The following is a 24,795-nucleotide window of genomic DNA, read 5'->3' as shown; positions in this document are numbered from 1 at the left end:
CCTGTACTCCCATCTTATCAAAAGCTATTTCCGGGAACAGGATTAATTTCACTCTGCTTGGGTCCCGGCCAGAGTCAGAAGCCCCCCTGGCCAGGTGATCTGGGATGGCCTATAAATCACCCGGGGACCACCGCAGCTACACGTGCACTCCTGAGAGCCAGGCACCCTGCTGACCAGCCACGACTCACGTGCCCCTCACAGGGCTCCTCCCAAGAGCCCTTTCTGGAAGATGCTACTGCCACCAACCTGCTTTACAGAGGACGCGAAGGCGTAGTTGGGGCGGAGCAGTAACCTGTCCAAGGTCACAAGACTACAGGACTTTAACCCTCAGGACACCCGGAGACAGCACCAACACTGAGGAAGGACCCACTGTGTGCCCCAGCTCCAAGATGCTCTCTCAGAGCAAGGCCAGTCGATCACGGACGACCCACGACTCACTGACACAGTGCCAGAACGGTGCGGCACAGGCAGAACTCCCAGACCAGGGTGGGGGGAAAAGGCGGCAGAATGTCCCTGTAGAGAAGGAACAGAAAGACCCCACTGCCACACAAAACATATCAAAAACCCTGATCCGACAGGAGTGGAAACTGAGAGCAGGCTGGATAAATGTTTGAGAAAACAACCAGTGGGGGTCCGGAAAGGACGTGGTCATTAGTCAGTACGCTTGTTAAATCTCAGTCAGACGTGAAGAGCCATCGCCACAAAAGCCAGCTAGAAGATTAATAAGTAATTCCACCCTTTTGCAACATGCCAAAGGCATGTTCTCTTCTCCGACAGAAGAGAACTTTAATGTAAGAAAGGCACCACGCCACCTACTTCAAATTCTCAGACATTTTTTGTGTCGGCAACGAGACTCCAACCTTGTCCCCAGAACCCTTTTTCTGTGAAAGGACAAATAGTATGCCAGGCTTTGCGGCCGCAGTCCCCACCACGGCCACTCCACTCTTACCAAGGCTGTCACTGCAGCACAGAAGCGATCACGGACAACAGGCGCAAAAGGAAGAGTCGTGTTCTCATAAAACTTTATTTACAAAAACAGGAGGCAGGAGGATTCGGAGCCGCAGTTTGCTGACCCTACTCTGAAGGAAAATGATGCGCTACAGTCAGACAGATTCAACTAAAAGAGGTTCGCATACACAGCAGGATAGAGCAGGGGCATGAGACAGACGTGGGGGTGGGGAATCCTAGCTGGGTTTCGCAGGGGAACTCTGCCGCCTCCCCCTCAGCCACAGCAGGGGTCAAACCTTCCACTTCCCCCCCCCCGCCCCCACACACACCCCCCGCTTTGAGAGGCTCCTTCTGGGGCAGCAGCGAGAAAAGCGGGGACCTGTACTTGTGCGTCCCCTGCCAGTCCTCCCACCTGCAATTGCCCGGCCCCGAGGTTTCTGCAGGAAAAGTACGAGGCGTGCCTGTAGACGACAGCACAAAGGGATGAAAACGAGGTTTCTGGTCCCCACCATTGGGCACCAGAGCCCCCACCCCCAGCCCCCCAATTCCCAGACAGCATGTTCAGGAAGCAACAGAAATTAAAGATAAGAAAGAAGGGGGGCGCCTGGGTGGCGCAGTCGGTTAAGCGTCCGACTTCAGCCAGGTCACGATCTCGCGGTCCGTGAGTTCGAGCCCCACGTCGGGCTCTGGGCTGATGGCTCAGAGCCTGGAGCCTGTTTCCGATTCTGTGTCTCCCTCTCTCTCTCTGCCCCTCCCCCGTTCATGCTCTGTCTCTCTCTGTCCCAAAAATAAATAAATGTTGAAAAAAAAAAAAAAAAAGAAAGAAGGCGCGTGCTGCAGGGACCCAAGCACTTCCCAGGCCCCTCTTCTGCACGCTGGGTTTGCAAGCCCCATCCTTGATTCCCTGGACCACACACAGAGGCTCAGCTCTCGTGGACTGGACTGACCCTCGGGTCCCCTCCAGGATCAAAGTCCATCTGGAGCCCCTGCTGTAACTCTTTTACCGGCATGGCATCGGGCATTCCCACCATGGCACAAACAAGCCCGAACTTCCAGCCCGATAGCCTGGCCCCAAACAGGCCCCTCCAGTCTCACCCCCGCGCCACCAGGCTCCGCTCTCCAAAACATGCTGTTTGTGTCTTGACTCCGCCCCACACTGGCTGTGACTTTAGGCCTGTTTCCTCGTGGATTAAACAGAGATGAACACACTGTTATCCACCTCCCAAGTCTGACGTCAGGAATCAATGAGACAAGGAACACAACACACGTGACCCAGAGCTCGCCTGCCCTTAGAAGGTTCTCGGCCAAGGGCAGCTGTCACACTGGCTCTGCACAGGCCAGCCCTCAAGCTGCCCCGCCCCACCGTCAGCCTGGCACACAGCACTCCTTCCTCCGGATTCCCGTGCAAGCAACGAAGCCTTCGTTTTCCCCACCTCTGGGCTCCCACAGGCCTGGGCGCTGCCACACCTGGGACGTGTGCCCGCCTCCTCCTGTGATCAAGGGACCTGTCCCCACTTTGGTGTGGCACAGCTTAAGAGCCCTGATGCAGAGCACAGGCCTCTAAAACCACGGCAAGAAATTTGTTCAATGTTCAGGATCTGTTGGTGAACCCCATAATTAATTCTCAGGAGACAGACACACTTTAATTCTCAGAAAACCCTCTTGAGACAAAGAGTCCGCGGCGACTACATTTTAAACAACACTCAACTGCCCCCGCTTCAGGGCAATGAGCATGGTATTCAACGCAATCCCACACCAGTGTTACAACAGACCCCCTCAAGGAAGGGGTGATCCTAGCCCCAGTTCCTTTCTTTATCTGTAATATTCTTCAGGAACAAAAGGAATACATACTGGTCAAAACCTTTATGACATACAGAAAAATGGGGCGCCTCGGTGGCTCAGTCGGTTAAGCTTCTGACTTCAGCTCAGGTCACGATCTCGCAGTTTGTGAGTTCAAGCCCCACATGGGGCCAGCAGGCTCTGTGCTGACAGCTCAAAGCCTGCAGCCTGCTTTGGATTCGGTGTCTCCCTCTCTCTCTGCCCCTCCCCTGCTCACATACTGCCTCTCTCCCTCTCTCTCGAAAATAAATAAACAGGGGCGCCTGGGTGGCGCAGTCGGTTAAGCGTCCGACTTCAGCCAGGTCACGATCTCGCGGTCCGGGAGTTCGAGCCCCGCGTCGGGCTCTGGGCTGATGGCTCAGAGCCTGGAGCCTGTTTCCGACTCTGTGTCTCCCTCTCTCTCTGCCCCTCCCCTGTTCATGCTCTGTCTCTCTCTGTCGCAAAAATAAATAAACGTTGAAAAAAAAAATTAAAAAAAAAAAAAAAGAAAATAAATAAACATTAAGAAAATATATATACAGTCAACCACCTCCCAGCTACACTGGCAGCTCTCCCTCTGCCGGTATGAGTACTCTGGCCACCTGCCTCCTGTTCCGCTCTTCTGCTCTGCTTTTGCTTCCTATTTCAAAAGAGTTCGGCAAGGAAGGTCATATAAAACACTGTCACTAAATTCTAAACCGATTTGCTACTCGTGTAAAAAAACTGCACAGGGGTGCCTGGGTGGCTCAGTGAGTCAAGCGACTTCTGACTTCCGCTCAGGTCATGCTCTCACGGTTTGTGGGTTTGAGCCCGTCTGTGCTGACAGCTCGGGGCCTGGAGCCTGCTTTGGATTCCATGTGTCCCTCTCTCTCTGCCCTTCCCCTACTCGCACTCTATCAAAATAAACATTAAAAAAATTTTTTTTAAGAAAATTACACGAATGACTTTAAGGATAGCTCCGAGAGGGACAGGCGGTGCACAGGCACACAGAAGGAGAGTCCCAGCAGTGACTTTGTTGACAGCCACAGCCTCCCCGCAGGAATGATGTCACAGCACAGGCTGGAAGCTGGGCTAGAGGAGGGAGGACCGTGGGCAGAGAGCATCTTTCTTCAGCCCAGGGGAAAGCATCCTGCCACCTTCCCAAAGCCCGCGTCCTCACAGATCCGTGGCTATAAACACACAGGATGGTGCAGGGACAGAGCCTGGTTCTACAAATGCCGAACACCAGCCACCACTGACCACATCGCTTCACACCTGCCCCAGTGACCACTAAGGGGCTCTCGGGCAAAGCCCCCCTACCAAGGGTGAGCCCCCTCTAGCAGACAGTAGCACCCTCTACACACACGGAAGCAAGTGCCAGGAGTCCAAGGGCCACCTCAGCCACTTCCGTTTGCTCCTCTACACACAGGGACAGAAAGTGTACTTCATGGGGTTGTTAGAAATGCCGGTCGCAAGAGGTGATACAAACACGCCTGGTGGAGGACTCGCGGCTCCAGTTACTCCCCTCCCACCCTCCTCCCTGCGCCGGACTCCCGCCTGGACTCCCGCCTGGACTCCCTCCACAGCGCCTGCAGCCCCAGAAGCCTCCGGCTCCCAACCTTCTCAAGAGAACTGGAGGGGAGGGCAGAGTTCACACTCCACACGCAGGGAGGTGGAGACAAATGACCAGGGATCCCAACCAGCCCTTTCACTGCAGCGGGGGAGGGGTGGGGGACAGCAGCAGCAGAGCGGTGTAACTGACAAATACGTACACATGTACACATGAGCACACATTCAAACACGCGCACGTAAATATGACCGAGTATCTATACATGCACACACATCCCTTAATTCAATTCCATCCAAAAAACACTATATAGAATATGGGGGATTCTGGTTAAACACGGCAAAAGGACAACAGGCATTTCTAGCTCACCCTTCCAAAACCCCCTAAAATGAAAATACACAAAGGGCACCCAAAGGTCAGGGACAACATTGGCAGACAAGAAACAGACACACGAGTGGAAACCGATTTCACAGACTGAAAGATCCTCAGACAGGCCTGTAGGACACTAGAGAGAGCTCAGGAGGCACTGGGAGGCGGTGGGCACCTTGTAAGACGGGGAGGCAGAGATTTGAAGGTGGGACAGCTTCTTGAAAAACCCCTCCCCCGCCTGGATAAATTAAACAAGAGAAGTCTAGACTTGAGAATGCCAGGGTCAAAGGGAATGGAAATGAGGAAAAAACCTAAAAAAAAAAAAAAGCTAGGTGAAAACCTGAGTCACAAAGCGAATCGTGGGGTGCCTCAGCCCTCTCTGCTGTGGGCCTCATTGTTGCAGGGTGGCAGATAAACACATTCTGTCCCTTTCTCCACGTCCCTGGCAAAGATGAAGGAGTCTTCTCTTGAAAATCAATAGACACAAACACTTGGGTCTTGAGAAAAGAAGGCCGGCTTCCCACCCACTCACCCTACAGGGAGGTAGGCCACCCAGAGCCAGCCACCCCATCCTCAATCAGCTGTGTGTGCCCAAGACCATAGTCATCTGAAGGGCCTCACAAAAAGGCTGATACAAAAAACGCAGACAAAAGAACCTGGAAGAAACAGACAACACCAGGAACCAAAGATTAAAAAAAATAAAGTAACATAAAATTAGGGGCTCCGGGGTGGCTCGTCGGTTAAGCGTCTGACTTTGGCTCAGGTCATGGTTCTAGCCCCACATCAGGGTCTGTGCTGACAGCTCAGAGTTTGCAGCCTGCTTCGGATTCTGTGTCTCCCTCTGGCTCTGCCCCTCTCCCACCTTTCTCTCTCAAAAATAAATGAATTTTAAAATAACAGTAAAAGAAAAAAAGAAAGTAACATAAAATTAATATCCTCAGGAAATCGAAAGATCCTACACCCATCCAATAAAAACAGGGTTTCTTTTCTTCAGGGACAATCAGAAAAAGCCCTAGGAAGTATTAAATACAGGATAGGCCAGACCCCACCACCTCACGTGAATCATGAGAAAAACAGCAGACAAATCTCAACTGACAGATATTCTAGAAAATACTGGGCCGGTACCCCTCAAACTGTCAAGCTCATCAGAAACAAGGCAAATTGGGTAACAGTCAGTCTGGAGGGAACCAAGGAGGCATGAACACTAAATGTGGTATCTTGGAACAGAAAAAGGTCGTTAAGTATAAAAGTAACAAAATCTAAGGGGCACCTGGGTGGCTCAGTTGGGTAAGCTGCCAACTCTTGATTTGGGCTCAGGTCAGGATCTCACAGGTGAGTGGGATGGAACCCCACAACAGGCTCTGTGCTGACAGCACGGAGCCTGCTTGGGATTCTGTCTCTCCCTGTCTCTCGGCTCCGCCCCTGCGTGTGCACATGCTCTCTAATAAAATTTCAATTAATAGTAACATATCAGTACTGGGTAATTAATTGGGACAAAGAACCGCACTAACGTTAGAACTTTGTAATAGGAAAAACCTGCAGCACAGTATACAGAAACTACAACTGTTGTGTAAATCCAAACTCCTCTAAATTTTAACTTCAACTTCGATAGAAAAAATGAAAAATAAAGTGAAGAAAATCTCAGGAAATTAACAGAGACATGAATGCTAGTCTTTCCGTCAACCCAAAATTGAAGGATGGACCCAGGAGTCCAAATTTAACCAGGAGTGATAAAAACAGGGAGGAAAAGAGGGGAGAAGAATTTATCAAATGGAAAAAACATGAAAAATCCCCAGAGCTGAAGTGCCCAAGATTGCAAGGGCACCCCTAGTGCTCAGAATAATGGACGTGAAAAGAACAGAGTACAAGGTGACATTCCAGTATTATGAGGGACAAAGAGAAGAACCCCAAAGTTTATGAAAGCACCCCACGTACTAGGCAGAAGCAATGAGAACGGCCATGAAGACTCATGAACAACAATGCTGTGTGTCTGCATTTCTCATCCACGTCGTTCCCCTCCCTGGAAAAGGATTTTCAACCTAGAATCCAATACTCAGCTGACCAAATCAAATATGGGCATAGAAAAAGATACTTTCAGACTCACATGAGGACTCAAAACATATACCTTCATAGAAAGTTCCAGAGGAATATACTCTAACAAACGAGAGAGCAATCCAACACAGAAGCAAACGTCATAGATGCTAATTCTCCCTTCCTCTTTCCTAGAGGAAAAGTGATCCCGTCCTTCCCCAGCCTGAGGGGGCTGACCCACACCCTGCTGGGGTGGGGGGGTGGTACGCAGGGTCTAGAAGCCCATTCCCCTGGCTGGGCTGGGCTGTTGGCTCAGCGGCTCAGCATGCGTTCATGACCCACCCAGACAATTAACATACCTGGTTCCTCTGTCAATAACGTCCTCGTGGTTCGAGGCAGCTTAAGATAGTTGCAATTACTTGATGTTCAAACTACCCGACTGGTACACACATGGGATCCAGGAAACAAGGGATCCAGCACAGAGGGACAAGGTCCCAGGATGACATGCAAAGGAAGCCCAAGATGGCCACTGCACGACAGGCAAGAAGACGGGGAGGGTTCCAGGAGGTAAACAGAGCTCACAACTACCTAATGTATCTGTGCAATGTGAAAACAGCATTTGCTGCATTTTACTGAGCATCTGCAAGAAAGGAGAAGATTCAAGTTTTATTGTCATTCAATTTACCAACCAATGTATCCGTTCTGGTGTGCTTTCCCACGTAAGGAATTCTGTCTTACCTGAAATCGGAAAGATATTCTCCTGTTTTCTTCTAGAAGCTTTACTGTCTCATCTTTCATGGTCAGCTCTACGCTCTATGTAAGCCTGATTCTGGATATGATTTGAGGCAGAAGATTTATTTTCCCAGTACCTTTTTTGAAAAGGCCATCTTTTCCCTTTGTCGTGAGGCACCCTTGTCGTAAACGGACTTCTGTGAAGTCTGTTTCAAGATCTCTCTTCTAACAGCCTATTGTCTGTCCTTCTGACAACAGTGTGCTGCCCTAATTACTGCAGCTTTTATAAAGTCTTGACGTCTGGTAGGATAAGTCCTTCAGCTTTGCTATTCTTCAAGACTGCTTTATTCTTGGCTCTCCGCATTTTCGTATAAATTTCAGAATCAGTTTGTCAATTTCCAAACAAAACAACAATAAAAGAAAGGCTGCTGGGATTTTTACCGAAATCACATGGAACCCAGAGTTCAAATTCGGAAGAACTGACATCTTCACAAGGCCAAGCGCTGGTGATATGCGTGGCCAGGACAGCTGCCCCGCACTGCCAGTGGACGTGCCCGTTGGTAAAACCACTGGAAAACTGGCAGCCGTCCGTTAAAGCCACACATATGCCGACCCTGCGACCCAACCTTCCCATTTCTGGGTACGTACCCAACAGAACAAGTTCGCACACACGTCCAGGGATATTTGTTTGAAGGTGCACGGCGGCATCATTCGGGAATAGCTCAAAATGGAAACTAACGGAAGCTAAAAGTCTATCACCACTAGAACAAATAAATATCATACCCATATAATGGAATGCTATTCAACAAGGGGAATGAATAAACTGTCACACACAAACCACACTGATGAAACTCACAGATATCACGCTGAATGAAAGCACGTACAAAAAAGAAGAACAGAGAGTCATTTTATAAGCATCAGGGGGCAATCCGTAACGAAAACACAGACTGGCACAAACCTATATATGCAGAGTAACTTCAAAACAAAAAAAAAAAAAAGTCATTGAAAAAAATCATTGTTAAATAGAAAACACTGGGGAAAAAAATCTCTGCACCTTGGTGGATAAAGCCCACTCAAAAGAGAGAAGATCACAGATGGTCTGATTAAGGTAGATCAGCCAACATGTTCAGAAAGGGACTACACGGCATCTGCCTCACCAGGTCGATGAAGCGCGCAACTCTTGGTCTCTGGGTTGTAAGTTCAAGCCCCACATTGGGGGGCAGAGATTACTTAAAAATAAAGTCTTAAAAAAAAAAAAGAAAGAAAGAAAGAAATTACTACATATGAAACTTTAAGGAAAAACCCAAATTCTGAAAAGCAAAACTCTCTGACCACAGTGCAATAAAAGAAGACATAATGAAAGCAGAAGTAAAAAAATAACACTACCGGTTGGAAAACTTAAAACACTCTTAAAAAATTCTGAAGCAAAGGGAAATTCAAAACCATAGATGCAGAATCCCTAGAAAACCACAAATGGAGGAGAGAACACTACACTATCAAAACTTTTAAAACAAATTTATACGCAAAGGAAATTTAATAATCTAAAAACTTTAAATTTCCTTTTTTTTTTTTAAATTTTTGTCTATTTATTATTGAGAGACAGAGAGACACAGAGCATGAGCAGAGGAAGGGCCAAGAGATGGAGAGACACAGAATCCAAAGCAGGCTCCAGGCTCCGAGCTGTCAGCACAGAGCCCGACGCGGGGCTCGAACTCAAACCGCGAGATCATGACCTGAGCCGAGGTCGGACGCTTAACCAACTGGGCCACCCAGGTGCCCCAAAAAACTTTAAATTTCCAAGAGAAAAGAATGAGATTAAATTAAGCATCCAATTCTAGAAGTCAGAAAAAGACACAATGGAATGCAAAGGAAAGCGGAAACAATGAAGAAAAATGAACCGAAAATAAATGAATGAATGTAACTGAATACATTGGAATAAAATGGAATTAAAAACAGTTCTTTGAACCAAGAAATAAAACAGATAAACCACTGAGAAACAGCTATTTGTACCTCATTTCACAGACAGGACACCAAGTCTGTGAGGTTAAAAGAGTGGCCCAAGGTCACTATCAACAAGTTAGGACGTTGTAAAACCTGAGCCTAAACCCAGCTCAGTCTGACATTCAGGTCTGCTCTGAAGCATGGACCCATGTGGGCACCAGAGAATGACCACGTGGCCACCAGAATAAAATGCCCACAGTACCCCCCAGCTCTCCCAGTGCTCCTGGGGCCGTGGTGAGTGTCCAGGTCAAATGTGGGCTGGGGTGGGGTCTGAGGAGGCACCACGTCAGGTGAGGGACTCTAACAAGAGTCCTGTGGCCCCAGCGGGTGTGCCAGCAAGTGGGGGGTGGGAGGGTGGGGAGGATGGAGAGAGAGGGAGACACAGAATCCAAATCGGGGCTCAAACTCAGGAACCGTGAGTCGGAAGGACGCTTAACCGACGGAACCACCCAGGTGCCCCTACAGGGGTCTGTCTTGAGTCTCTAAGCCACAGTACCTGAATGGTTCCAGGGACCCTGTCATCACTCTTGACCAACTTAAACTCTGTATGGCTCCTTTCTTCATGGGCCATGGGGTCAGTCACTACACACCCAGCTCACACGCATACAGGAATGGGCTGAAGCCTGCAGAAGAGTCTGCTAGAAATCCCTATGCAGTCTGCAGAGTTCCCAGCCAACCTCACCTTTTGAACATACGGTTAATTTACTGAGAGAAAAAAAAAAAAAAGACAATTTCAATTTACAGCTGGAGACGGACACTCGGGATAGACATGCCACACACAGGCCTCCCTCTCCAGGGTCAAAACTTACCAAGGACTGGGTGCATGGGTGGCTCAGTCTGCTGAGCATCTGACTCTCAATTTTGGCTCAGGTCATGATCTCAGAGTTCAGGAGATCCAGCACAGAGCCTGCTTGGGATTCTCTCCCTCTCCCTTTGCCCCTTCCCCATGAATACTCTTTCAAGTGCTCTCTCTCTCTCAAAATAAATGAACAGTGAAAAAAAAAGAAACAAGAAAAAGAAAAACTTACCACAGACCTGGCAAAGAAAAGAAATACGTAAGACATACACCTTTATTTCAGTTTCTCCTTCCTTTTCTACCTCCCGTTAATGGTAAATTAGCAAGTGAGAAGCACTTTGCAAATGCCACCAAAATCCATGTTCTATATTGTAAGGTCTGACTGAGCAGAGAACAGAAACTGAGACGGCATTTGAATTGGATTGTTCTTTCTAACCAGATCAACAAAGCGGTTTCCAAGGGCCATGAACAGAGACACATGACTGAATCAGGTGGATTCCTGTGAACCGTCAGGGCCCCAACGCCAGGAGCCGGGGCACTCGGGATGAGGCTGAACACAATACTGACCCTGGGCGAAGCTGTTGCCGGAAAAGAGCCAGTAATGCGCGAGCTGCCCAGTCCTGGCCCTGACCACCCACAAGCACGCATGTCTGTTACGCTTGTACGCGCCTTCGCAACCAGTACATGTTACTACCCCGCATCCAGTGTAACAAATGCAAATAACACAAGTCAATCCAACTCACTAACATGGTGGACGTCCTCCATACCGTTTCTTCTCAGCTCGCGCAAACCTAGCAGCGGCCCGTGGTCTTCGAGTTTCAGCCCACCAACGTGGGAAGGTTCCATATTATGCTGTAGCTCACTCTCTTAGTACACTGGGGTCATCTTTCCAAGAAAACACATACAGATCTATCTCATCGTTTGAATGCCTAATCGTATTTCACGGTGTAGCTGTGCCTTTACCCACTGCCCTACAGACAGATACATAAACGACTTCCAGCTGTGTGCTATGACGAATAATGCTACAGCCAACATCGCAGTCCACACACCTATACGCACTCAGGCCATCTGACTTTCCCACGGAGCAGGTTTCTAGTTTGCGCCCAAGGAGCTGAGAGGCAGCAGATGAGAGCTGTAACCCGGCCCCGCGCTGCAGACTCCAGACCCTTCCCCAGGTGAACCTCACGGGAGACAGATGCCCTCTGGCAGGGGCGCCCTGAGGGCTGCAGAACGCGCCCCACTTGCAACAAAACGAAGACCCCATCTTGCAGCCCTCCTCCAACGGTGGCACTCTCGTGGCTGCACCCTGAGGAGGCAGGGGGGAGGCAGCAGTGGCCTCCTGACAAGCCCCAAAGGAGACTCCCTAGCAACAAGCCATGCCACCCGGAGGTGATGCGCCCTTTAATCCGGCGAGGAAATACTTCACCAGGCTGCCTCAATCACGGTCACAACTGCACAGAGGACCCTGCTAACCACCGCAGAGGTGGGTGTCCTAACTATCACCCCCACGTGGAGGCCACAGGTGAAGGAAGAACAGGCCCAGGTCACTCCGTTCTGTGTTCTGTCACTCAGCAACTCATGTCGACCCAGAGGCGAGCCACACACACTAGGGGCTGTGCTTACGCAGAGAAGTTTCATCAACAACTCAGCCCCTGCAAATCCACCTTCTCTTTGAAGAAAATAAATTAACAAACCCAAATATGCTGAAGGCGGGGGCGGGGGGGGGGTGCTAAAAGGGCTCAGTTGGTTTAAATGATCTCCAACAAAGCCCAGAGCACTAGAGCCCCGGAACCCACAGGCTATTTATTCCCCAAGCCTCAGACACCACAGGAAACCCAGGATGATTACAGCCACTGGGCCTCCAATCGGGCAAGACCAGGTCTGAAGTAACAAAAAGAAAGAACCCAAAAATAAGGGCCAAGTGTCCCCAGGGGCTCTCACAGGCGCGCCAAGCCAGTCACAGGTCAAAAGGAACATGTGCGCCCACGGCTGACACACCAACTCCACTCACTTATCATTCGTAACAGGTCTTAGAGCCGTCACCCCCACCGATGGAGCTCTATTCTCACAAATCCCGGGCCCCCTCCCCGCTCCATCGTCTCCGCCACCATCCCTGAACTACCACAGGCCGTGTGTGCTGCTCTCCACCCTAACAAGTTCACACCACAGACCACACGGCCCACCTTGTTCCCCACTCCCCGTGTCAACACCAAATCGCACAACCGCAAGACCTCTGCAGGGCCACACTGGCTCATTAAATCTCCTCTTGCCACTGCTCGGTATGACCGGCACAGCGTCATGACTCACCCGGGTGCAAGGAACTACAAGGGCCTTTTGTTTTATTCCTTAAGAGAACAAGAAAGGACCCCCATGATAATATAGAGATTATATAAATATATATTATAGGAAATATTATCTAAATCTATAACACAGCCAATTATACATTTAACATATACGTTAAATACACAACATATATGGAAACCACGTATAAAATGTCTTTTATTTATCTTTGTTTATATTAAGATATACCTAGAAGCACCTATTAGCTCCTATTTTCCAGTGGTCACTTCCGATTTAGAATTCATATGCATAAAGCATTCCCATTAGTGGAAAACAAAACTGCTCTCAAGACCGCACTCATCAACTGATCTGAAAAAGGGACGGCGGTCTACGGCCATCCCACCCCGAACGCGCCCTATCTCGTCTGAAAACAGAATAGTGGGCGGGAAGAAGTGACTCACTTTCTACTTTGGGCACTTCTGAAGCGTTTGGGCATTTTTGTAACAAGCCTGTGTCATTACTGATACATTGTTTTTAAGGTCTGGGTAAACTGAGCAATACAGAATCAACACCTTACACTGTTTGAGCTGAGTCGGTGCCGTGGTCACCGCAACACCGAACGACAGGTTGCATCCCCATCTGGCAGGAAACGGAGGCTCCAAGGGATGAACGGCACTTGTTCAAGGTCCTCCAGCAAGTAGATGGAAATGATGGAAATGAACACTCCCGTTTGCCTGATGCCTAGACAGGTCGTAGCCCAGCAAGCTGCAGGGCCTCCCTCGCACCCGTGAACTGCCTGAGTGCACCTATCTTTATTCCTAGCAAGACATTTACCTGCAACAGCACAGGGCGCCGGCAAGTGACCAGATGCCAGTATTTACCTTGAACGAAGACAAGGATGGCAGAAAGTGCTCCGATGCACCTGCCCCTCGGGGAGGCCCCTGCTTAAGGTGTCTGAGCTCCTGGAGGTGAAGACAGGGGCTATCTGATTTGGGTCTAAATCTTCTGCACGTAGCACAGGACTTAGCACACTATTAGAAACAGCCACATCTAGTAAACAAATGAGCCCCAAGTGTATACGCCTGCCTACTCCAAACCCCCAGGCCCTTGACTAGTGCTGTATCCAGGAACCATTGATAGCTACTGTTTACTGCGAGCCTGCTTGCCTCCTGCCTGGTACCTTCTACACACTTTGGTACAGGACCCACTGAATCCCTCCCCCTTCCAGGAGGATGGCATTACTTCCCCCAGTTTTGCAGACAAGAACAGAGACTCCAAAAGATTAAATCACCTTAAATCACCCGGCTCACAAGTGGATGGACGAACTTGGATATGAAGCCAGTGGACCTCAAAGCCGAGGGCTACTCTCCATCAGGAAAGGGAGCAGAGGAGAGGGCAAGGCATTCCCAACTCTGCCAGCGACTGCTTCCAGTTCAAGCTAACACTAACAGCCCTCAAGGGCAGGAGCAGTATAATCCCAAAGGGTACCCCCCCTGGGTACAAGCACAAATCCTTCCCAACCCCGCCTGATGAAATACCATCCAGGCACTTCCAGGGGCTTCCTTTCTGCAGTCACTTCGCCCAGGAAGTGTGATTTCCTTGAATAGCTAGAAGGGAGAGAGACGTGGGCCCTGAAGCCAAGCAGTTGAGCGGATCTGCCTAAGAGCCATTATCAGGAAATGCAACGGAGAGCTGGCCTCCAAATAAGTTCCACACAGTAAGAAATATTAACAGCAACAAAACCACCAAGGGCTGCAAAACGGGAGCCTCAGAAATCTCCAGAGAGGCTAGGCTCCAGTGTGTAAAGGCTGGAAGAAAACATCTGTGCCAAGAGGCTACCTGTGCCTCTCTCCACAACCTCCTTCTGGTTCCCACCCTGACCTTCCCCCAGTGAGGTGCCCAGGGCACCACTCCAGCACCAGAAGACCACAGTGAATACTGCTTCCATAAAAAAAAACCCTAAGATTCGACACTGACTACTAGAGCAAGTCCGAAACAGTGACTGCTTTTGATTTGGGAAACCGTGCTCATTCATCCAAAATGACAAGTTAAAGGCTATAGGGTTAGTAAAGTCCACAGTCCAGAAACACCCGCTCTCAGATTTATACTATTATTTACAAATGGGCACGAAGTCGGGTTTAAACTTATTCTTATTTTTGAGAGAGAGAGGGAGAGAGAAAGTGTGAGTGGGGGAGGGGCAGAGAGAAAGAGGCACAGAATCCGAAGCAGGCTCCAGGCTCTGAGCCGTCAGCACAGAGCCCGATGCGGAGCTTGAACCTACGAACCGCGAGATCATAACCTGAGCTGACGTCGTATGCTTAACCCACTGAGCCTCCCAGGTGCCCCCGACACAAAGTTTTTTGAAGAGGAATTCAGCAGAATTCTTTCCAAAATGCTATTCATCTCGAAGGGTCCACACTACAGAAACACATGCAATTATGTACAAGTTATACATTTCTCAAGAGAAAACTGGCAGAATTTTACCAAAACTGTGCAATATCCAAAAGTTAGAAACAGCCCCCATGTCCACCAATGGGAAACAGATTAAACCAAGTGTATGCACAAAACATCCTCTGCATTGCTAAAACAGACGACGTAATCTGTCTGTACGGACTGTCGTGGCATCCATGTGCACAATTGTTTTCTGGAAGGAATGACAAACTTCTCACGGTGGTTTCTCTACAGAGAGACTGGGGAAGAGCCCTTACACTTTTAATACAGCGTAACTTTCCTAAGTGTTTTCTTGAAAAAAGTCAACTGGAAATATCTGAGTCGTGGAATTACTAGCTGTTTTTGTTTTTCTTCATACGCTTGTAGATTTTTTAAAAGCTTCAGAAGTATTATTTTAAAAACGTTAGAAGCGTAACACACCGGTAACGCATTAATATGAAAACATGCTCTTGATGTGTTTAAGAATGCATGTTGTGGGGGGCGCCTGGGTGGCTCAGTGGGTTAAGCGGCCCGCTCTGGGTTTCGGCTCAGGTCATGATCTCCCGCTGACAGTGCGGAGCCTGCTTGGAATCCTCTGGAGAGCACTCGCACGCTCTCTCTCCGCCCTTCCCCCGCCCTCAAAATAAATAAACTTAAAAAAAAAAAAAAAAAAAGAGTCGAGTCTGGGAGGATAAACACACTGAGCTGTAAACAGTAGTTACTGCCTGGAAAGGAAAGAGCTTTCATTTTCCCTCATACACTTGCTTTTTCTCTTTCTTAATGAGCGTGTATACTTTTGTAATTAATTTTCTATCAGGGAAAAAAAAAATTCCACTTTCTGCCTTAGGACAACGTTTCCACTGTCCCCAGCTATTTCTGAACACTCAGCCCATTCACTCCCCCGGCAGGTCGGCCAGGCAGCACCGCTCCCAGACAGGCCTATGTTTCTGTAGCGCCTGAAACAGAGCAGTTCTTTAAGCTCTGAACTGTATGTAAACAACACCTCCCGAAAAAAGCGCTGGAAGACACAAAGGAGCCGTGGAGAGAGTGGAAAGAGTGCCGGGGATGACCTCCTTTTCCCAGTTGGTCCCGCGGCAACGCATCCCATCCTTCTACACAAAGAGATGATCTCGAAGCCCCGGTGGGAGAAGTCGACTCGCGCTTCCGAAGTCCTGTCTGCCCCCCCTGCCCCCCCCCCCCCCCCCCCCCCCCCCCCCCCGGGCTGGCCACCAGCCACAGCAAAGTACTCGCCTAACAGGTTCCCGTCCAAAGGGCTCTCGCGTTCTGCAAAGCAAGCTGACCGGCAAGTTTTCTACCGTGGCTCACACGGTTCTGATTCCAACTTAGAAACACATTTTTAATACTCCAGGGGATGGCATACTGTTTTCAACAGGTGCCTGGTTCTTTTTAAGAATTTTTTTTTTTTCTTAAAGCAATCTCTACACCCAACATGGGGCTCAAACTCACAACCCTGAGATCAAGAATCACATGCTCTTGGTCAGGTGCTGATTTCAAGTCTGCCGTAGTTTCCAGAAGGTCTTCCCTGACCACCCCACACCCAGGCTGGGATGGCCTTGACTCCCACGCACCTCATCTGCAGCTCCACTGCTTCCGCACCTGAGCCCCCTCCCTGTGTCAGACACAGAGCACAGCAAACAGGAAACAGGATGCTGCTTCCTGGCCCCCCCCCCCCCACTCACCCCACTGGGGAAAACGTACCCGTCAGTAAAGAGCAAAACTGCATTCAAAAGCTGTCATCACTGACAGATGAAGGGGTAAACAAAACGTGATATATAAACAGAATATGGAATATTATTCGGCCACCAAGAGGAACGGAGTTCGAACACCCGCCACAGCCTGGGCAAACCCCGAAAGCGTGAAGTCAGACACAAAGGGCCAATAGTGTGTGATTCGTCTCAGAGAGACATAAAGCACACGGTCGCTGCCAGGGGCTGAGGGACGGGAAGTGAGGAGTCCGTGTTTGACGGCCACAGAGTTTCGGTTTGGGAAGGTGACAACTTTCTGGAGGGGGGTGGCGGTTACACAACACTGTAAATGTACTTAACGCCACTGATCGTACACTTAGAAATGGCTAAAATGACAAACCTTGCGTATATTTCACAAAAGATAACTGTTTAAGAAAGTGTATTTAAAGTTGTGAAAAGGACTACAGAGAACAGCAACGGAGAAAAGGAAAGAATCAAGGGAGATGATGACACAATCGGGTCGAGAGGTCCGGAGGCCTCTTTAAGGAGGGGACTCGCTTTCTCCCCACTGGACAAGCTCCCAAGGAACACAAACGTGGCACCAACAGCCACGTGGCCTCAGACTGGTAAATGCTGAAGTCAAGACACTTGGTTCAGACTCAACCCAGTAGATGGATTAAAACCCCAAACTTCACTCATCAGACAGCTTAGCCAGGACTGAAACGGCCAGGTCCGGGACGCCCAGAACTTGGTGGCTCAGGCAGGAAGCCACCTTGGGAGTCAAAAGGGACAAGGGCTAAAGGAGAAAACAGAACTGAAGAAGGAGCCTGCATTCTCTCTGGGCAGGAAATGCCACTTATGGGAAATCATGAGCAACATACACCAAGATTTACATGGGAGGATGTGCCCTAAAATTTTGTTTACGTGAAGGAAAAATGGGTAACAACAACTTAAATGTCTAACAGAATTAAAAAAAATCATGGCAAATCCATATAAAGCAATTACACAGTTACTAAAACGTTTTCCGGGGGCCTAGTTGGCTCAGTCAGTGAAGCGTGCAACGCTTGATCTCAGGGTTGTGAGTTCAAGCCCCGTGTCGGGCAGAGAGCTTACTTTAAAAAAAATAAAATAGGGGCGCCTGGGTGGCGCAGTCGGTTAGGCGTCCGACTTCAGCCAGGTCACGATCTCACGGTCCGTGAGTTTGAGCCCCGCGTCGGGCTCTGGGCTGATGGCTCAGAGCCTGGAGCCTGTTTCCGATTCTGTGTCTCCCTCTCTCTCTGCCCCTCCCCCGTTCATGCTCTGTCTCTCTCTGTCCCAAAAATAAATAAACGTTGAAAAAAAAAAATTAAAAAAAAATAAAATAAAGTAGGGGCGCCTGGGTGGCTCAGTCAGTTAGGCGTCCGACTCTTGGTTTCGGCTCAGGTCATGATCCCCACGGTTTGTGGGTTCGAGCCCTGCATCAGGCTCTGTGCTGACAGTGTGGAGCCTGCTTGGGATTCTGTCTCTCCCTCTTTCTCTGTTCCTCCCCTACTTGTGCATGCACGCACTCTCTCTCTCTCTCAAAAAAAAATAAACTGTAAAAAATTAAAAACATAAAATGAAATAAAATAAAAATATGTTCTCGATAAGTTAAGAAAATATACTCTAACGGTAAGAACTATAAACCATGGGGGCACCTGGGCAGCTCAGTCGGTTGAGTGTCTGACTTCGGCTCTGGTCATGATCTCACGGTTCATGAGTTCGAGCCCCACCTCGAGCTCACGGCTCTCGGTGCAGAGCCTCTGTCCCCCTCTCACGGCCCCTCCCCATCTGTGCTCTTTCAAAAAATAAATATAAACATTAAAAAAACCAAGAACTGGGGCGCCTGGGTGGCGCAGTCGGTTAAGCGTCCGACTTCAGCCAGGTCACGATCTCGCGGTCCAGGAGTTCGAGCCCCCCGTCAGGCTCTGGGCTGATGGCTCAGAGCCTGGAGCCTGTTTCCGATTCTGTGTCTCCCTCTCTCTCTGCCCCTCCCCCGTTCGTGCTCTGTCTCTCTCTGTCCCAAAAATAAATAAACGTGGAAAAAAAAAATTAAAAAAAAAAAAAAAAAAAAAACCAAGAACTATAAATTGTGAACAGCGTATATAGTATTTTCCTAACTTTGAAAAAACAAATACGTAAGCCAAGGAAAAAAATACACCAGTCTTGTCTGTAGTTCTCTCCACACGGTGAGCTTAGAGGTGTCTTATATTTTTTTATCTTTATTCTTTCAGTATTTCCCTTTTTTTTTCTTTAATAAAGATGTGATTCTTATGAATAGGGAAGAATGTACTCCTAGGGCCTTGCACAACGCCTGGCAAACAGTACACGCTCAAGGAGTAGCTGGTGCAGGACAGTGACTCTTAAAGGCGCTACATACTGCCTCGCCACACCGCCACCGAGAGGAAAGAGGCTGAGAGGGAGAAAGGATCCAGAGCCCGAGCTCCAAAACCAGCTGCAGAGATGGGAGAAGAACGTGCTCTCAGAGGGAACGTGAAGGGCCGCCAGCAACCCAAGACAGACCTCACTCTGCCCACAGACCACTCCCGCTGCAGGCAGAGAGCTCTACACACCAGTGCAGCTGCCAGCATCATACAGAAGCAACCCAGCCCTCAGCTCAGGCCACACGGGGCGGGGGACAAAAAAAAAAATCAACAAGTGCAGCTAACAGCAACACTCAACCCGGGCTTCTGGCTCAAGTCACCAGAGCAAGCCTCTCTCCCGGGGCCGAGGCTTCGCACACGCCAGCCACAGACACGATCGGTGACACAGATCCGACAACGGAGCCGGGGTCTTGGGAGCTCCCAGGTGAGGCGGCCTGGTCCAAACGGCACCTTTGAAGCCTAAAAGCTTGTCATCCACAATTTCCGTCCACCAGAAAGCTCTCAGTCTTTCTCATCCGTCCTGAGCACCACCAGCTTTATTTCTCCGTCCAAATGACAGACCAAAGGCTCCCAAGTCCACACAAGGCCCAGAAAAAAACGAGACTTTCTTAAGAAACTTGAGTTACGACTTGAAAAGCGGTCTGGTTACCCCTGACCGAACTCGAGATTCAGAGCACAAAGCCCCACAGCTCTCTGCCGGGGACTATTTTTCAAGGGGAGCGCACGGCCTTAAAATCTAGTGTAGACAGGCCCCACTTAAGATCTGCCTGCCCATAACAAGACACATACGCTTGATAGTAGAGAAGCCTCATTATCAAATTTAGAAATACATGTCCTGACCCACCCGGACTATTCTGGTGTGAAACAGAAACCAACACAGAAATGATCAATCTTAAATGGTAGAATAATGAAACATCCAACCAGCACACAGCCATTAGCAACATGAGTCAGTACTTTGTGCAAGCCAAAAAAAAAAAAAAAAGAAAAAGAATAATCTTTCAAGTACAATAAAATAATCCTTCAGGAGAAAAGAGAACTGAAATTTAAAAGGGGGTGGGGGATGGTGAAGGGGCACAACAAAAAATCCCTCGGCAGGGCCCCAGGCAACCAGTCCGTGCTGGAACTAGTTCTGACTTGCCATTCCTGAAATTCTACTCTCCCAGGGCTTTCTGGCTCTCCCTTCCCCAGGCTCTTTACCCATTTGGGCTTGAAGGAGACTGCAGAGGACCCAGGCCGAAGCAGGCAGGCCCCCACAATGGGCAGAAACATGGCCCCTCCATAAAGCCTTGGGTAACTGAAATTCACAGGTAATCCAAAAGCTTAAGGGGAAGGACGGCCGATTCTTCTCCTTCCCTAAGTAATAGTGCAGGGCCAGACCTGGCCACAAAGAAATCAGATAGAAAAGACAGGCCAAGAGGCAGGAAGCTGGGAAAACTAAAGACAGGGCCCCCGCTAAGATGTCTTCAGTCCCACAGCCAGTGGGCCTGGAGGAGGTTCCAAGGAGGTTTAAAAAAAAAAAAAAAAAAAAAGAGAACACAACAAAACCAAGATGGTTGGGGGAATGCCAGAATGTACCAAAACAACTGCCCAGGAGACTGCGGAAGCACAGTAAGCCCAAGCAGAGCGTCTCCGGGGCCGTCTACGAACATGCTACAGGTGTGGCCCAGACGTAACCTGGGTCTCGGCCCTCACCCACGACGGAGACTGGGGATCAGTTTCCCTTGCATTAGCCTCAGTCCTCCCTATGGTCTCTAATAAACACCCCGGGGCGGCCTAGCTGTTCTAGGCCGCTCCGTTGCTTCCAGGCCCCGAGCAGTGGCCGTGACACGCAAATACTGGCTAAGGATAGGATCTGGGGTGGGGAAGTCACGGCGCCATCAGCCAGGAGAACAGGAGAAAAAGTTCAGGAGCTGAGAAGGGATGAGAAAAGTGGGAAATCAACCAGAACAAGACACATTCTCGTCACCCTCCCACAGAACGAAGCGGTTTGCTGTGCAAACAGAATATGAGGCTCACAAGAGCCGCAACAGATACTCCAGGCAAGGCATAATCATTCCCATTTCACAGATGCAGCAGCCGCGGCTCAGAGACTTGCCGAGGGTAAGCCGATGAAGACCGGAATGCGGGCTCCAGGAGAGACACTTGCCCGAGCAGGCACAGGCTCCCCAAGTGGTCATCTGCCATCCCCAAAGGAAAGCAGTCATCCTCCAAAGTCCCCGGCCTCTGCTTGTTCTCGGCATCTCCCACTGTTCTAAGTCTGCCTTAAACAAAGCTGTAAACGTGCCTGGGAGGGGGCAAGCAGCCCAGACCCGACGACACGGACTTAGTACCATCAGTTCCTGGGAGCTCCACACGCCACTCTCTCCCACCCTTGTCTCCCCATATAGGCTGAGTACCGAATGAGCCAAGTGCTCCAGAGACGTTCGGTGCCTTCCGTTCCTCTCCCGTCCACGCCTTAGCCCAGCACCTGTGGCATCTGCACCAGCTCCATCAGGTCAGTCAGCCCTACGGGTGGCATCACGGTGGCTAAATTCCAGCCTAGGGCTTGACGGCAGTTGCAGAAACTACTGCTAAGCACTAACCTGCGGGCCGGGCCCTTCCAGATCTTTCCCCACCTCCCTAACTCTACAAGGTGGAGGATGCGAAATTTAGGCCAATGACGGCTGTCTGAACCCTAGATTTCTCTGGCAGAAGGATTTGCACCCCGAAGCCTGGGCCTCCCCAGGCCCTCTTTGCACCACACCGCCGTGTACAGAGCGAAAAGGCTCAGTTCGATTCGGAGAAACCACGCTCCGGCTTCACACGGCTGGTTCCAAAAACCAAACTGGATAACTGTATACACAGCCACACAAAATGCACAGAAAATCTTGGGGGGGGGGGGGGGGCGGAGAAAGAAAAACCTCAGGGCCAATTTAACAACCCCGTAAACCAAAGGCTTCTGAAGGCTTCTCCCTGGCAGCCATCGAGCAAATGACACCGTCTGGGGAGCCTCCCCAGCCCCCGTTTCCCCCCACTTCCTCCGAGCTACCCATTCCCTCGAAAAACACCTCCTCTTCTCGCCGAAAGGTGGGCTCGGACCTCCCGCGGTATTGAGAGAGGGAGGAAAGAGAAAACCGCCTTCCAGCTTTGTGTGTGGGCAAATCCACTCCAGAGGCCCCCGGTCTCGACAGCGCTGTTCCTCACTCCGGCGAAAGGGGGGAAAAAGGAAAAAGAAGGAAGGGAAAAAAACCCCATCTGGCAGGCCAGGAGGAGCGACATCCTGTTTATTATTAAACACGCTCAGTAGCAGAGCATGGAGTATTTCGAAAATAATCCTGTCGCTGGCGCACCGAAAGGGCGGCCGGCGGCGGCGAGCCCCCTGCCCCCTGCGCGCGCGCCCCCGGCCGGCGAGTCGGCGAGGGGGAGGGGCACCGCCGCGCCCCCCGCCGCCGCCCCCCACACCTCCCGCCCCGGAATGGGGGGGATGGGGGGTAGGGGGGGCGCCCCGACCCCGGGACTCCCGGGCGGGGTGGGGCCTCTGCAGGCCGGCCCGGGGGGAGGGGGAGGGGGGCGGGGGGCGCAGGAAGGCCGCCCCGGCTACTTCCAGGCCAGCGGGGCGCTCCGGGCCGCCGGCCCCCGGCGGGCGGGAGGCGGCCCCGGGACGCGGCGACCCCCCCCCGCCCCGCCCCGCCGACCCCGACCCCGCCGCCCGCCCGCCCAGGCCGCGCGGCGCCGCACAACAATGGCGAGCCCGGGCCCGGCCGCCCGCCGCCCCCGAGCCGGCCCCGCCCGGCCCCGCGGCCCTCGCCCCGGCCGGCGGGGCCCAGGCGGCGGCGCGCTCGCGGACGGCGGGCGGCGGGCGGCGGGCGGCGGGCGGCTGGGCCCGGGCTCGCCGCTGTCAGTCAGCCAGCCAGCCGCCGCCGAGACAAAGCCCCGCCGGGCCGCGCCGCCTCCATCTTAGCGCCCGACCGCCGCCCCGGCCCCCGGCCCCCGGCCCCCGGCCCCCGCCCCGCGCCGCCACCCCGCCGCCCCGGCCCACCTGGTCTGGTTCCGCGGACGCGACTGGGCCGGGCGATGGCGGTCGGGCGGCGGTCGGGCGCGGAGGCGGCGGGATGGCGGCGGATTGCGAGGCGGCGGCGCGGCTGCTCGCTCCCTCGCTCCCTCGCTCCCTCCCTCCCTCCCGGGCTCGCTCGTCGCTCGCTCGCTCGCTGGAGCCTCGGAGCCTGTGTCTCGCCGCTCGCCTCCCTCTCGCGCTCGGCTCCCCGCCCCCCGCCTGCCGCCGCCCCCGCCTCCTCCGGGCCTCCTCCTCCCGCCGCCCGCCCGCAGCCGCGCCTCGGCCCGCGCAGCGCCCCCTGCCGCGCCGCCCGCCCGGAGGGTGGGGGTGGGGCTGGGGGCCACGGGAGGGGAGGGGCCGGGCGGCGGGGGGAGGGGCGCCGGAGGAGGCGGGGGCGGGGTGGGGGTGGCCCCCCCCACCCCCGAGGAGGCGAAGGGGCCGGGCAGCGGAGGGGAGCGGCCCGGGAGAAGGGGCTTTGGGGTTCGGGGGAGACGGAGGGGAAGGGGCACCGGAGAAGGGGTGGGGGCTGGGGTCCCGGGAGGGGAGGGGAGGGGCCGGGCCGGGCAGCGGGGGCGGGGGAGGGGCACGGGAGGAGCGGGGCTGGGGTCCCGGGAGGGGAGGAGCCGGGCAGCGGAGGGGAGGGGCACGAGAGAAGTGGGGGGCTGGGGTCCCAGGGAGACAGAGGGGAACGGGTACGAGAGATGGGGGGCTAGGGTTCTGGGGTGGCTGAGGGGGCTAAGGGGGAAGGAAAAGGGCCGGAATTGGGGCTGGGAGACTAGGGGAGGAAGCTGGGAGAAGGCGGTCTGGGAAGCGGGTGGACTTGGGCTGGAGGCCAGAGAGGGGGTCCGGGGAGAGAAGGGGAAGGGGTTCTTAGGGAGGGGAAGGGGAGGCGGTCCTGGGGAGGAGGTTGGGGCGAGCCGGGGGAGGGGGGCGGGGAGGAGTGGTGCGCAAGAAGGGCTGGGCTGGAGAGGGAGAGGGCCTGAGGTGGTGAGGCCCAGACGGAAGAAGGGCTGAGAAGGGAGGGGGTTTGAGCCTGGATCCCCGCCCCCTCCCCTTCAGCACTGCCGCGCCTCCTGACCGACCGTGAGCCCGGATTTTGTTATAGGATACGTACACAGAGAGGAAACAGAAACAATACATTGTTAATTCAAAAGCAAGGTTGTTGCACGATATAGATACTTTATCCGTTTTTGGAAAATGAGAAATAATAAGCCAATCGTCTTCGGTGTTTGTGTACTTGCGTCAATGCAAAACAAAAGGTCTGGGAGAATGCACTCTTGTCTCGGTTACCTCTGCAGTCTGAGGTCTGGAGAGCCAAGAATTCTCGCTCTTCATTCTCAATACATTGGCAATTAGAACAACAAACAATTTGCAAAAGCAAACAACATAAGGAAATGTGGCTGGGACCTGGAATCCAAATCACCTGCCCCTGTCTCTGGCACTTGATCACCTACACCTTAAACCACAGCCACAGGCCCTACCCTGTGTGCAACAGTTTGGAGCGGTTTGCCTCATTTAATCCCACCCCTGAGGCGGACGTTATTTTTTCCAATTCACTGATGAGAAACAGAGACTCTGAGAGGTTAAGTAACTTGCCCAAGGCCACACAGCAAGACCTGACAGGAAAGCCAACCTACTGCAGCCTAACGAATAAGGTTAGGGGTTGCCACAGAGCACAGTGCCTGGCACACAGTAGGCGCTCT

At 51.9% G+C, this 24,795-nt stretch overlaps 1 protein-coding gene across 8 annotated transcripts in view; it reads right to left on the bottom strand.

The window, feature by feature from the left end:
• PRRC2B (proline rich coiled-coil 2B) overlaps positions 1 to 23,233 on the bottom strand; it is an 88,810-nt gene extending 65,577 nt beyond the window's left edge. For all 8 annotated transcript variants that reach the window (XM_086684313.1, XM_086684317.1, XM_086684314.1 and 5 more), the window contains exon 1: positions 23,078 to 23,233. The gene's annotated coding sequence lies outside the window, so the exon portion shown is untranslated. The remainder of the gene's footprint in view (positions 1 to 23,077) is intronic.
• Between the last annotated feature and the right edge of the window lie 1,562 nt (positions 23,234 to 24,795).

The sequence above is a fragment of the Puma concolor genome, chromosome D4 (assembly GCF_028749965.1).
Source record: "Puma concolor isolate L17-30 chromosome D4, mPumCon1.1.hap2, whole genome shotgun sequence".
NCBI classification, from domain to species: Eukaryota; Metazoa; Chordata; class Mammalia; order Carnivora; family Felidae; genus Puma; species Puma concolor.
The sequence above is the reverse complement of the archived record's forward strand: the minus strand, read 5'-3'. Positions and strand labels throughout refer to the sequence as shown.